The sequence below is a fragment of the Sorghum bicolor genome, chromosome 3, assembly GCF_000003195.3.
Source record: "Sorghum bicolor cultivar BTx623 chromosome 3, Sorghum_bicolor_NCBIv3, whole genome shotgun sequence".
NCBI lineage: Eukaryota > Viridiplantae > Streptophyta > Magnoliopsida > Poales > Poaceae > Sorghum > Sorghum bicolor.
The window spans coordinates 47,096,269-47,111,934 of record NC_012872.2 but is presented as its reverse complement, the minus strand read 5'-3'; the positions used below and the strand labels follow the sequence as shown (position 1 = coordinate 47,111,934).

Sequence of the window (15,666 nt, the reverse complement as noted above, 5' to 3'; positions counted from 1 at the left end):
TCAGTTTGGCTCTCATTCAAGAATTTGAAGGAAAGGAGCGTGTGATTTACTATCTAAGCAGGAGATTGGTAGATGCCGAGACAAGGTATTCGGCTATTGAAAAATTATGCTTATGCTTATACTTTTCTTGTGTCAAATTGAGACATTACTTGCTATCAGCTGAGTGCACCGTTGTGTGCAATGATGATGTAGTCCGGTATATGTTATCAATGCCGATTATGAGTGGTAGAATCGGCAAGTGGATATTAGCATTGTCGGAATTTGATCTACACTATGAATCGGCTAAAGCGGTTAAAGGGCAGATTATGGCTGATTTTGTAACTCAGCATTGTGGTATGGTGGATGCTTTGGAAATTGTTCCTTGGACGCTCTTCTTTGATGGATCTACATGTGATCGGGGGGCAGGTATCGGCATAGTGCTAATTTCTCCTCGTGGGAAGAAATATGAATTTTCTTTGTTGATTGCTGCCACGTTGACGAATAATCAAGCTGAGTACGAAGCCTTAATCAAAGGATTCGAATTATTAAAAGAGGTTCATGCTAACGCTGTTGAGCTTTTCAGTGATTCTATGCTCGTTATAAATCAATTGGTTGGGAGTTATGAATGCCGAAGTGAAGTTTTGATAGCATATTACGAAAGATGTGTACAATTGTTGAAGGAATTCAGGGGTTTTTGGTTAGAACACATCCCTCGGTTGCATAACGAAGAAGCTAACCGATTGGCTCAACATGCCTCGGGATATCAACCTATCTTGGAGATCTTATCGGTAGATAGTGCCGATGATTGGAGAAAAGAAATTATTGATTATTTAAAAGATCCATCCAAGAAAGTTGAGAGGCGTGTTAGGTTTCAAGCTACAAAGTATGTACTCCTCGAGGAAGAATTATATTATCGAACGATAGATGGGGTCTTGCTTAAATGTTTAAGTGATGATGAATCCAAAAGCTTGATGGGTGAAATTCATGAGGGAGTATGTGGAGCACATCAGTCGGCTTTTAAGATGAATTGGATGATTTGTAGGAATGGATATTATTGGCCGACAATACTTGAGGATTGCTTTAAGTATTTTAAAGGATGTCAAGGATGTCAGAAGTTTGGCTACATTCAAAGGTCGCCAGCATCGGCTATGAATCCTATTATTAAACCTTGGCCGTTTAGGGGTTGGGCTATTGATCTCATCGGCCAGATTTATCCACCATCAAGTAAGGGGCATAAGTTTATTTTAATTGCCACTGATTATTTCACCAAGTGGGTTGAGGCTATTCCCTTGAAGAAAGTAACATCGGCTAATATGATTGATTTTGTAAAAGAGCATATTGTTTACTGTTGACGATCCTTAAGTACCAAATTTAATTATCAAATAAACAAATAAAAGGATCCAAATGCAACCAACACCCAGACTTAGGGTTTTATCTGACAGAATTCCATGTGTTTTGGTGTTTGTCTATTTCTACAGGGGGTTATCAGGAAATATGGAGGAAAGGCCCACACGTCGGGTTTACATAGAGATATTAACGTGCCGCGCAATTTTCTATCATCTAGAAGACTCCAAAAGCCACGGGAACGAACGGGAAGCCGAGCGGGCTCGGGGACAGGGCGCCCGCCCTCCCCCCTTGGGCGCCCGCCCAGGTATTTCCACCAATCACGATCAATCTCGTGGATTATGCTCCACCGACCTAAAGGATCAAGGAAAACCGTGCGATTAATGTCGGTTTGATCCGATGGTGCAGATTCACTTGAGGGGACTATATAAGCAGGCCCCCTGGCCCCTAGAGGAGGCACCCCCTTGATCCATATTCATTATTCATAGATAGAGCAAAAGCTAGGGTTTGGAGATGAGAGCTCTCCTCTCTTCTCTAAACAAGAGTAGATCTAGATAGTAGCGAGATGGAGAGCGAGGGAGGATTGGAGGAGAGGCCGGCCTGTCGGTTCTTCCTCCGATTGTACTTTGCCATGATCAAGCTCTAATCAAGCTTGCTCATGGAATGACTCTGGTAATCTACTTCTATTTCATTATGCAATTACTATCCATGTATGTTCTGGTTCACAACTCTTTTGAGTACTTTAATCTATAGGACGCTATAGGTGAGAGTTGTAGTATAGGTGTAAGCGTGGTGCTTAGACCTAGATTACTTGTGGATATCCCCTGTCTAGCCGGATCGTGTGGTAGGCCGCGTAAGTGACAGTTACGTTGGTCCCCTGTAGTCCACCTCCCGTTAGCAGGATTGGTAGGGTTTATCGGCCTATGGATAAGCATCCTTTGTGGTCTATTCTTATCACGTGGTTCGTCCCAGACATAGACATACCCCTTTGAAGTAGAGAAACCATGGTTATCCTCTCTATTCTCCTACCATCGCCCATATACTAGATTGCTCTACTCTCTATTCCCATATTATCACCCATTGTTATCTTACCTTTAATATTGTTCTTATTCAATTCTACCATCTTTCCTATTTACACCTATCTATCTATCTTGGTTAAGTTAGAGCGTAGTTGGTTCTCCCGTTTCCCTGTGGATACAATAAAACCTTTAACCGGGTAAAAGCTACAACAGTATCCGTGCGCTTGCGGGTTTATCTGTGTGCGTATAAACACCATAGTACACTCTAGTGCCATGCTGGGGATGACAACCTAGTATTCAAGTGGTGTTAGCAAGTGTCAACAAGCATTTTTGGCGCCGTTGCCGAGGAGACGGTTGCTGAGTTGACTGCGAACTAGCTTAATCATTTTCTAAAAAAGAATATATATATATATATATATATATATATATATACTTTTCCTTTTATCTTTTGCCTTATCTGTGCTATTCTTTCTTCTTATCTAATCCTTGATCTCTGGTCTATCATGAATTCAAACATGTCTATCTATGAATTTAATAGACCTACGGGCACACATCTCGAACCACCAAAATCTTCAAAGCCTATCATGACATCTAGTTTTGAGATAAGCCCGGAATACATAGAATTTTGTCAAAAACAACCTTTCTCAGGAGAAGGTGAGGAAAACCCATACACACACCTAAGAGAGTTTTACCGAGTCTGTGATCTCCTTCGCATTGAAGGCACGTCTGATGAGACCCTTAAATGGAAGCTCTTTCCATTCTCTTTAACGGGAAAAGCTAGACATTGGTATAAACTCAACATAGGAAGTGCTCATGGAGATTGGAAGGAGCTATACAATAGTTTTCTCTCTAAATATTTTCTGATCTCCAAAGTGGCGGATCTTCGGCTTGAGGTTCTTTCTTTTAGACAATTAGAAGAAGAATCTCTTGGCGAATCATGGGACCGCTTTATTGACCTTACTCTCATAGGCCCAAATCTTGCTATTCCAAGAGAAGATCTTCTAATTCACTTTTTTAAGGGCCTTAGTAGGGAAAATAAGCAAACCCTTCTGGAGGATCTTTCCACCACCTGTCCTCTAGTGAAGCTTGGAATTTGATTGATTTATTGAGCGAAAAGTCTCCTAGCATTTATATCCCTGAGAAAGAGAAAGAATCAGTTCCTAGACAAGAAGAAGAAGTTTCGATAACCAGATCACAACCACTTCAATCCCAAACTTTAGCTATCGATCCTAAACCATCAATACCCCAAAATTCTCCAAGGGAGGAAGGAATTCTAATCTTAAATCTTTCAGATGCTGATGGTTTAGACTTCTGGTTCCATAAGAGACCTTCAAGCAGGGATAATTCAAATCCTTGCAATAATGGTTCTCTTAGAGAATGTCCTGGTTCCTATTATGAAGAAGTCGAGGATGACATATCAAGTGAAGGAGAGCTAAACCATATAGAAAATTCTATCTGCTCCCCTTCCAGGTTCACAAATTCTAAATCCATCCTTGACCTTAGAGACCCTTCTTATCCCTCTCCTTTTCAGTCTCATGATGATCCTAGCAATCCATCAAGACGACCAAACCATAGGAGTCATGAAGACCATAAGGATGGCATGACAAGTAATGCCATAGAAGGAGAGCTAAGCCATATAGAAGATTCTATCAGCTCCCTTCTCTTGATCACAAATTCTAAATGGCTGGAATGTGTAGAATGGAAGGACAAGGAAGAAGCCTTAATAGATTCTGACCTTGACTCAATTTCAGATGTTGAGTCTTTAACTCCCCTTCAATATGAGATGCACCCTTCTACAGAAGAGGACATAGACGGGACCAATCTAAGAGAAACTCTGAACATTCAGATTAGAGACAAAGATAACATTAATAAGCATGGAATTTATTTCATAGCCACTTCGTTTACTCCATGCTCATATGAAACATCTTCCCAATCTATTGGTCTCTCCAACATCACCACATTTGAGATCTCCAACCCCCTCTTCCTTTCTATTTACAAAAACTTTAAAAGGGCGGTTGTCGATGCATATGTCTATAATAAATATTGCAGATCTCATTGAGCTAATCTTGATATACAAAGGTTGGCATTGGAGGGGAAACCACTTCGCCAACATAAACTGATGGGTTCCCAAGGACAAGCTTAGTGTCCAAAAATAAGCGATTATCAGATCGTAACATGACCTTGCCATATTGCCTTGTGCATTGAGCGTATAACGATAATTGTGAAAATATTCCTTCGGGTATTCTTGTCACTAACCTTTCCAGGATTGGAGCAAGAAGATCGGATGAATGACCAGCACAAGGTATGTCCAACCAATCATCATACAACATTGAATTAAATTCATCCAAACTTGAATTTTGCAAAATTCAAGCTTGGGGGAGTAGTTTACATAAAAACATCCTTTGCCATGTTGCTATGTTGGTTGTCCCTACCTTTAAGACATGCTCAATTTGTTAAATACTAATCACACTATTTCATCTCCACTTGAGTAGATCTCTATAAATGCTCTCATGCTACCTTTATTTGCTTTAGTATATGTCTAGGTTTGGAGTAGTTTCATTTATCTCTTAATAAGCATGGTGCTTAGTTTAGGAATGATGATCTTACTTCCAAGGGATTTTAAATTAAGCATGGTGCTTAGGTTAAAATGCCCTCCTAAATCAAATTAGACATGGTGTCTAGGTTGATTTTTGAGCCGATAGTATGCTATAGTAGATATTGGATATTTTGTTGGACTAACCCTTGCAGGAAAACTTTCAATATCGACCTGGGAAGTCCTGAGATAAACTCGCATTGGAGACAAAGAGAGAGACACATCAAGTTTAACAATTTACACGAGGAAGATGTAGCTCATAAGAGATGATCCATGGAGGGTGCCACAAACACGATGCACAACCGCTAAGAAAGGAAAGCTTCCACAAGGTGATACTGTACCATCACTCTTCAAGTAAGGTAACATCTTAAGGTACTTGACTATCACTTTTATAAGCTTCTCCTTGGTTCTAGCGTTCACATGAATAAAAGAGACAAACATGTATGATTTACAACTCTAGATTAACCAACCCAATCGATTCAACATGTTTAGTCCTTCCACCTTTGTGATCCCACACTCCAAATCATATGAGCTAAAATATTGCACACTCAATCTTTGGAAGATATATAAAAATAGATTATCTTTCCATTAGGTTGAGCGATCTGATCTGACAAATGTTTTAAATGCTACACTCATGATCCTATTATCCATCAAATTTGTCTTGCTCACTATGCTTAAGGTTAGAGAAGAACAAATACACTTTGGTTATGTTGGTGTTTTCCACCAACAGGGCCGATGCACTTGATCTCTGCCTTGTCTCTATGAGCAGGACACATTTTGAGAAACATGGAGGATTTTTCAACTCCCAGACTCTACCAAGTGAAGGACCTAGATCTAAAAGCACAAACACACTGAGCAGGATGCTGCCAACGCCACACTTCGAACTGCAGGGCAAACAAAGAACATGGGTGACACCATATCAAGAGGTGCAGACGTCAAGGTTCACACCTGAATCAAATGACGCATCTAAAGAACGTACACGGTGAGAAGTCTTGTTCAGAAGACTTAAAACATTGAACCCTCGCCGAAAGGTAAAAGCGGTAGTTATCCATATTTATCCTTTCTGCATTCCCTTTTCCCTTAAATTATTTACATTCCTTAAATAGCTTGTTAGTTAATCATGCTATCTTGAAAAGAAATTAAAAATATTAAAAATAGTAAGCCTCATGTGAGTATTCTCGTGGCATAAAACTCATAAGTACATTCACTGTGTTAGCGTAAAAATAAAATAAATATATTCCTGTCCAATAGAAATGAAAATATAAAAATAAATTTATGATCCTACCAAAGAGAGTAATATCTATTAGAGGAAGCTCAACATGATAACGGCTAAGAGATTTTATGCTAACACTTAACCAGTTCCACAAAGCTTTGTTGTCTATTTGAGCTCCGCAGAATCCAAGGATCAAAGAAGACTAGCAGACGGAGGACATCCTAATCGCTGTCTAGGTGCTGCAAACATTCAAATACACCTCCGCCACCTGCTAGCTACATCAGAAGAAATTACGTCAAAATCCAGCTTGGGGGAGGGCACCCCCATTTATCCAACTAAGTGTTTCTACTCATGTTTATACTTTACTCAAATAATAAAAAGATACATAATTATAAAAACCTAAATAAAGATTTTGTGCTTATATAAATATCTTTGCTTAGTTCGCTAAATACATAAATAAATAAATAAAGTTTGCTATGAACCCTTATGATAAGCTCTCACATGGAAATGATGAATAGTTGCTCTGCCTAGTTCTCAAAATTGAAATCTCTCTCAAGTTTAGGTATGACTGTTATGAATTAAGATTTGCTCTAAACCTAAACTTGTGGGAAGAGTACTTATCTAAAGTCCAAGTCGTTAACGGATACTATATGGGAAGGTTGAGCTGTTGTTTATCTGTTTCTAGAGATGCTAGAATTCTGGGGAATGTTATCTTTGAAAATCTTTAAAATGTTGCATGATGAGTTCCTGTATGATGAGAGTTTAAAATCCTACCACAGCCATATTAGACTATGAACCATACATTTACTTTTTACTGCTTATGAGCATTGAGTGTGGTCAAGCTGTGTAGACCCTTAGGAGCTTGTCATGCGGTTAAAATCAAGATTCACTTGCACGTTCACTTATACATGCTGCTTCTACTCCGGAAGTACGCAGCCACATACATCCACTCATTTCCCTCTCCAGATTCACCCAAAATTATTCTACTCCTATCCGGGAGAGAATAACCAAAAACATTATCCCATTCCTGCTTTTCGCAGTGAAATAAATGCTCGAGATATTTTGGTTACTACCACTTGCTACATTATTCCAGGAGAGTGAGTGCTCTAAAAAAAGAGAGAGAGAGAGAAGAAAAAAAGAAAAAAAAATAAGAGAAAATAAAAAGGGGCAAGTGCCCGGAACCTCGAAGAAAAGAAAAAGTAAGACGATAGGTAAAAATGGACAAGTGTCCGACAGTAGAATTAGGGGTACAAGATACCCACCTGAGAGAAAAGAAAAAGAAAATATAGAGCATCTCATTCCCCTCAAAAAGCTTCAAAGTGCAAGAAAGGTATGTATCCCCTCAAAAGAGCAAGCGTAGAATTAGACTTTCACCATTATCACCATCATCAGCATACACCATTCATTCGCCACACATGCACATCTTGATTTGACTTATTGACTTGTTTCTCTGGATCCATAGTTTGACTATGCAATAAATGTCTTGTAAGTATGTATTAGCTGTCTCCCACCTATGAGCTCCAGATATCAAAGCCTCATTAGAGTAGGATGAGAGAGAAGGCAATATCACTATGCCTCATACCAAAAATACTACATACTTTGAGAGAAGGCATATACCATCACTGCCTTGGTAAGGATCTAGAAATACCACAAAAGAGAGATTTGAGAGAGTCATACAAGGAATCTCTGCGTTTTATTTTGAAAATCTACAAAAACTCTAGAGCTATAGTTGATCAAAGAATAAGAGAGATGGTGCTTGACTTGACCGTTCTATCTTTTAACTGCTCAAGACACAAGTGAAGGTTGCAAGCCCCATGGTGGAAAGAAAAATGAGTAAGTTTAAATCTTAACAGTTTACCCTAACCCAGAGATGAGATCTTGTTTGAACGCATGTGTACCTTTAAGGCATAAAACCACTGCAGAAACTCTTGAGTCCAACCTTGCACAGGGACAAGCAAGAGATAAGCTTGAGGGAGTTGTTAACGATCCTTAAGTACCAAATTTAATTATCAAATAAACAAATAAAAGGATCCAAATGCAACCAACACCCAGACTTAGGGTTTTATCTGACAGAATTCCACGAGTTTTGGTGTTTGTCTATTTATGCAGGGGGTTATCAGGAAATACGGAAGAAAGGCCCACACGTCGGGATTACATAGAGATATTAACGTGCTGCGCAATTTTCTATCATCTAGAAGACTCCAGAAGCCACGGGAACGAACGGGAAGCCGAGCGGGCTCGGGGACAGGGCGCCCGCCCAGGTATTTCCACCAATCACGATCAATCTCGCGGATTATGCTCCACCGACCTAAAGGATCAAGGAATACCGTGCGATTAATATCGGTTCGATCTGACAGCCTAGATTCACTTGACGGGACTATATAAGCAGGCCCCCTGGCCCCTGGAGGAGGCACCCCCTTGATCCCTATTCATTATTCATAGACAGAGGAAAAGCTAGGGTTTGGAGATGACAGCTCTCCTCTCTTCTCTAAACTAGAGTAGATCTAGATAGTAGCGAGATGGAGAGCAAGGGAGGATTGGAGGAGAGGCCGGCCTGTCGGTTCTTCCTCCGATTGTACTTCGCCATGACCAAGCTCTAATCAAGCTTGCTCATGGGATGACTCTGGTAATCTACTTCTATTTCATTATGCAATTACTATCCATGTATGTTCTGGTTCACAACACTTTTGAGTACTTTAATCTATAGGACGCTATAGGTGAGAGTTGTAGTATAGGTGTAAGCGTGGTGCTTAGACCTAAATTACTTGTGGATATCCCTTGTCTAGCCGGATCGTGTGGTAGGTCGCGTAAGTGACAGTTACATTGGTCCCCTGTAGTCCACCTCCCGTTAGCAGGATTGGTAGGGTTTATCGGCCTATGGATAAGCATCCTTTGTGGTGTATTCTTATCACGTGGTTCGTCCCAGACATAGACATACCCCTTTGAAGTAGAGAAACCATGGTTATCCTCTCTATTCTCCTACCACTACAAGGTTTCACCCCTGATGCAACGACCTAAAAGTGTTGTAATATGCCAAGAATGGTTGCAATACATAAAATTGCAACACAAAAAATTCGTTGGTAGGCGTTGCCATAGTAACCGTGGTCTAAAGTTTGCACCACGACTAATTTTGGTGTTGCAATAGTTTTTCCCCTATTGCAATACTAGGGAGTGTTGTTGCAACACTATCTAGTGTTGCAACCCATAGTATAAGCAACCACGCTGGGTGTTGCAAGCATAACTATTGCAACATACCTGCCATTGCTAGAGATACTTGTTGCCACATACCTGAAGAGTAGCAATAGGTGCACTAGCAACTACAGGGGGTGTTGCAATAGTACTTATTTCTACGCATCAATAGCATTGCAATAGCTGGACCATCTATTGCCACACTATCTATGTGGTTGCTATAGGTAGAACCCTCCTATTGCCATGACAAATATTTGGTTGCTACAGGTGACCTCTCTATTGCCACATTATCACTATGGTTGCTATAGGTGGAACCCTTTGTTGCCACGATAAATATTTGGTTGCTAGAGATTGTCTCTCTATTGCCACAATTAATATTTGCTTGCGATACTTGGACCCTCTTTTGCCACGCTTAGTATTGTGTTGCTAGAGTTTGGAGACTATTGCTGCACCCACTATTTCATTGGTACACTGTTTGTTTGTTGCTATAGCATATATTGTAATACCAAATGTTTATGCCGATATTCCATATTGCAACCATGAAAAAAATATACATAAACTTTTAGAACAATAATATATGGTCAATAAAGCATTTAGACAAACATATGGTCAATAAAGCATTTAGACAAACATTAATGCAAAATATGCTATGTACAAATCATCTCATATTTGGCTTAGACACACGCACAACTCACACATAAGGTATCAAACACACTTCATATCAAAATCTAATAAGCCATGTCTAGCAGTGCAAAGAAGGTTGGCTCGATGTTGACCATCATATCACTCGTGTGCTCCACTTAACCTCAAGCTTCCTCCTAAAAAGTATCGTTGACATTGGTATATGCATTAGTTAAACAAAAAATTGTCAATATCCTCACAAAAAAACTAAAATTGCAATATAATATTTTGGCAGTAACAAATGGACTCAGTGAAGTAAGCAATTTGAAATCATAAATTAAAGACTAATAGGTTTGCAAATTTGCAAAGTCAGTCATAGTAAAATTATCCATGACTTATCTTTGGAGAAGGGGAGAATGAACCCATTGACTGAGAATGACTTTATTGGAGGGGAAGAAGCAAAAGCAACACAAGAAAACTAGATCATGTGTACTGAAATGAATTGTGAAATTTAAACCTTAAATTATAGATACAAATACCACATGTACATAAACTGATAAATGATATCAAAAGACGAGCACGTATAAAATCTATTGACACCATACATTTACTGATATTGTGATTTTTAATTTTTAAGTGCAACATGACAAGGAGTACAAAGACAGAACATTGCTAGATGAAAAGGATCATTTTAGGTGATGCTATGGTTTTGGAAGGATCACAGATCGGCGTATAACTCAGAGATGAATCTATGGCTACTAACAACCAAATGTTAATTCAGAGCAGAGCTTGTGACTCATCCAAATTATATTCAGTGTGTGTGGGGGTAGAGATTCAGATTAGCAGCACATTCTGCACTGATTGAGATTACCAATGAAGCTACACAGCAACAGAATACCCACTTTGACTGATCCTAGCAACACCAAGATGAAAAACAAACCCAAAGAACAACAAGAAGCAATTGCAGATCAAGCCCTCACCACTCAAGGACACACCGGTGGTGGAACTCTTGCCTGCAGCTGGTCACCTGGCAAAGGCAGGAAGAGGGTCAAGAAGCAGAAGCCGCTTCCACTAACAATACCTACAACAAAAATATCAAAATAAATAAATAAAAAAATAAAATTAGCTTTCAGTAGAAATTATCGTCCTACATGGTCTGAACAAAACCCGATTAGGCCACAAAGATTCATATTAGGCTGCCACCAAACCACACCTGTTATACATAGCCACTAGATGACTAGATCCATTGTCCAATAATGATGATCCATTTTTATTTTGCTAAATAACAAACTAAGGCCTTGTTTAGTTCGCAAAAATTTTTGTTTTTGGCTACTGTAGCATTTCGTTTTAATTTGACAAACATTATCCAATCACGGAGTAACCAGGCTCAAAAGATTCATCTCACAAATTACAGGTAAACTGTGCAGTTAGTTTTTATTTTCGTCTATATTTAATGCTCCATGCATGCGACCAAAGATTCGATGTGACAGGGAATCTTAAAAATTTTTGCGAACTAAACAAGGCCTAAAGTTATGTCAGACCTCAGTTCTTAGTACTTAGTAAGTCAGTATAAAATTAAATATGCAGTTGCAACCACATACTTTTACTATCCATCAATCTCTCCAATTCTAAATGGGGACATGAAAAATAGGTGACAAGAAGCATATAACTGTGTACTTGCTATATTCATATTTCAGACTTTCAGAATTAATAATCTAAGTGCTAGAGCTAACAGCCTAAGTGCCTAATACAATAATACACACCGACACACACCTGACATGAATAAAGTGATTTAACAAATGCATCATCTAGCAGTCTGGCACTAGCAGACAAAACAATCTGAAACATTTAACTCTGTTATTTACAAGAGCACACATTATTTACTTTTGGAGAACAAAGCACATATTGATTTCTATAGAGGAGGATGGAGCAGGATTGCTAGACTCAGTTGAGTTGTCAGTTTCTATTGATGTCAAGGTGTAAAGTTCTCAATTGAGTTCTTAGTTTCTGACACTCAGCCACACTCACATGTCAGGTCATCACAGCAAGATTGTAACAAATTTATATCACAAGTCACAAGCAAAAGCATAAGGCAAAGATCAGCCAACACCACCTGTTAGCCATGCAAAACTAAAATTCAGCAACTCGGTCTGTAACTGTGAGTGACTTCTCATCATTCTACAATAAGTGACTATGCCAAAAAAAAAGAATTAGCATAATTTTAGCCACTAGGGTCATGCAATGGGACCAAAATAATCTCATAAAAATTTAAGTTTGAACTATGTTGTACTATTACCAAAAACTGATTCATTGAGCATGATGTAACACTGGTAATGGATCATGATTTAATTGTACTATTATGTTTTTCTGTGTGCCTTTCTGAATGTAAATCTTCTTCTATCTAGTAGCGAGTTAAATATTATCTTTTTCAGGCAAAATTTCAGTGTGCTGATTTGAATATGAAGCTTAAATTAGACTACAAGCAAATGCAGAACTATGTGATCCAAATCATTGCATTCTCCAGTTTAGCAACAATATGTAAATTTGAATGGTTTGTGATTTGAAGTTAACTGATAAAAATCAAAACAGCTAACAAGCATCAGTGAATTTGACCTTCATACTTTGGTAAACACCTATGCAGAAATCTAATCAAGATTTGACCATATGCTGTAGTCATTTATCCCATGGTCCCCAACAAGCATCAACTGCTACATTTAAATAAATCTAATGTAAAAGGGCATCCTGAGAAACAACAAGAAATAATCCTTAGTTTGACATCTCTAGTTGCAGTTTAGTCAGTCTAATTGGAATTACTTATAACACTGAAAAATACCTGTATATTGAAAGGCCATGTAAAAAAACAAAAGAAACATGGATGTTGCAAAGTCAATGCAGCCTACAAAAATGCTACATTGAAAACACAATTCTGTTTTTACCTCTCACAGAAATACTCATCTAAGGCTGCAACTTCTACACTCTACTAACAAGAATAGGATACTGAAAATTTTCATGATTTATAGATGAAAGGAACTTGCAACAAAAGTTAAATAACAGATATATTATTCTACTGTTCTACACCCTTACATGTGATCCTTAGGTCTGAAGCTTTTAGCATAGCCATAAATTCTTGAGGTATGAAAAGATAAAACACTAAAAAAGATCAACTATTTGGTAGGTGAATATAATGACAGGGTGTGCGGAAGCAAAAAAAAAAAAGGAGCTGCATGCAAGCATGCAATCAATTCGGCAAGGCAAGCTATGGTTTCTAGTGCATGTATTCATCTATTTGACATCCAATTATCTTTTTCCATGTCATGCTTTCAAGAATTATCTAGCGCAGTTTTCATGCACAAGAGACCATAGCTCGTTTCATTCTCTCATGTTCGGACTCTAAAATTGTATTTGTGAATTTGTGATGTCAATAAGTTTCATTTACGACAGCAAGAATTAGCAATATTCAACATAAGACCACTTAGAAGTTCTCACCTTTAATTTTAAGTTCCAACAAGAAAGAAAATATTTCATTTTTAGTACAGAATGTCAAATTGGACTGCATATGCTTGCTTGTTTGTATGGTCATTACTGGTATTTAGAGAATAGCTGCACATTCTGAGACGACGCCTAGTGTTGAATTAAAATCATTAAATTATACATTGTTGACCCGCACAATCGTTTGTTGGTTCACCTTATTAAAATGGAAATAATACGGCAACCATACTTGTAGATAGGATGGCGTGTAAATGATGTGGGCTTACTGACCTTATTACGGAACAGCTCCATGTGGTTCTTGTGCATAGGAGTCCAGCGGTGGATTCAGCGGCAACAGCGAGTCCGTCTCCCCAATCGACATTTTGTAGCCAGATCGTGTTCGTGGACTTTGCGATGTCGATCCCTGCCCACCGTGCAGATACAACTACATCGACAATCGAACAGCTCGCATCAGACCAAGAGAAGCTCTACACTTGAGACATCGATTCAAATCAAGAAGGGGTAGGGGAAGAAGGAGATGATGCAAATGAGGAGATGGGTAGGGGATCTGTAGGAGTCGCACCTGTAGCGGGATGACAACAGCAAAAGCATCGCCTGCCGAGTCGCCGCTTCTTTCTCCGGTAGTTCGCGATGGGACTGCAGGAGTTGGCGATGAACGATCACAGGATGCTAAGCGACAGTATCTTTCCACCGATTCACCCCCAACCAGCCCCAACATAGGAGAGGCTACGGTCAAGGGAGCTCGTGCGGCATTGGCGGCAAACTATGGAGAAGCTTGTCGACATGGGAGCAAAAGGCTCATCAGTAGGGGTTGGGCGAGGATGGGAGGATGAGGGCCGGGGCAGCGGGACTGCGGTGTTAGGGTGGATGGCTTAACGCGGCGGCGGCGGCGGCGGTGCGGCTTTGTGGTTCTCCTTTGTGGTAGGGCTGGAAATGGTGTTGCGGAAACTGATAGGATTTCGCAGGGCCACGGAGCGAGTTTCATGAAAATTGAAATGTTTTGGGGAGCGCGGGTCGCAAGCCTATGATAATTTTGGCTAATTCAGCAGTAGGGAGCGAGACCCTATGTGCCAAATTATATGTCATTTTTTATTTCTATGCTATAAGTTTTACTCGATTTATAAAAGATATATCTAACATTTATATTTTTAAATAAATTTATTTTAAAAATAGATTTAAAGATTTTTTTTAATAATACTAATTATGTACCATAAATATTAATATTTTTTAATATATATTTTGTCAAATTTATTTCTTAGAAATGAAAACAATAAATATTTTGAGACAGAGGGAGTATTTCAAGATCTATAACTTTTGTTGTCATTTTTTTGATGCCATTCTAAATTTTAATTTTAAAATGTAAAAATTTCAAATATTTTTTTGGATAGTATATGATTTTCAAATGGAAGCCATCAATTACAAGTTTTTAAAACTCATACAGATGATCAGATCTACAATTTCTTTTGATTGTTGTCTTTGGTCAGTCTCAATGCATAGTTTCATGGCACAGTTACCAAAACTATAAACTAGGTAACCGGGTCATATGAGTTTCATGGGGATGAAACTCCTCTCTCATCTGATGAAACTCCTTCATTTAATGACCCTGCCAAGTTAGCAATTTTACTTATGTGGCACCCTATTTAATGTGCATGACACTCTCATGAAACATGCATTGAGACTAGCCTTAATTCGAGTTTAAACAATTTAAAATTTGAATTTTAAAATACGACAAGCTCTCATTCTCCACACTTGAGAAATAAAATGACCAAGAAAGATTAAAAAATATCCAAGTGGTGTAGTGGTAGTGGTGGCTTTGGTGTTACTATGGAAGAGGTGAGGTTACTATTACTAGTAGAAATCTCAATGGTTGCCCCATTTTTATTTTTTGTCAACTATTTCACGCCATGTTAAATCTTACTTTTAAAATATGAAGCTTCAGATAGAATTTTATAATAGTAAATGATTTCAAATGGCTTTTTCTTGAGATTTTCCACACTAGTCTAAATTTGAATTCCAAAATATAAAAATTATATTAGAATTTCGGGAGAGTAAATGATTTTAAATGGAATAGTCGTCAACTATAAGTTTTTATAAGTTATGCATATCTAAAAAAACTCTTTTGGTTGTTTCTCCATCTAACTTCTTTGAACAATTCAATATTTAATTTCAAAATAAGAGAACTTTGAATAAAATTTTAGGATGGTAAATTATTTCAAATG

The 15,666-nt window shown here is 38.5% G+C and overlaps 1 long non-coding RNA gene across 1 annotated transcript; it reads right to left on the bottom strand.

Annotated features, from left to right (window-relative positions):
• Positions 9,887-14,432, bottom strand: LOC110433419. The gene is made up of 4 exons (XR_002450841.1): positions 14,010-14,432; positions 13,718-13,871; positions 10,939-11,039; positions 9,887-10,155 (listed from the first exon to the last, which is right to left on the bottom strand). It is a non-coding gene; the product is annotated as an uncharacterized LOC110433419 (long non-coding RNA).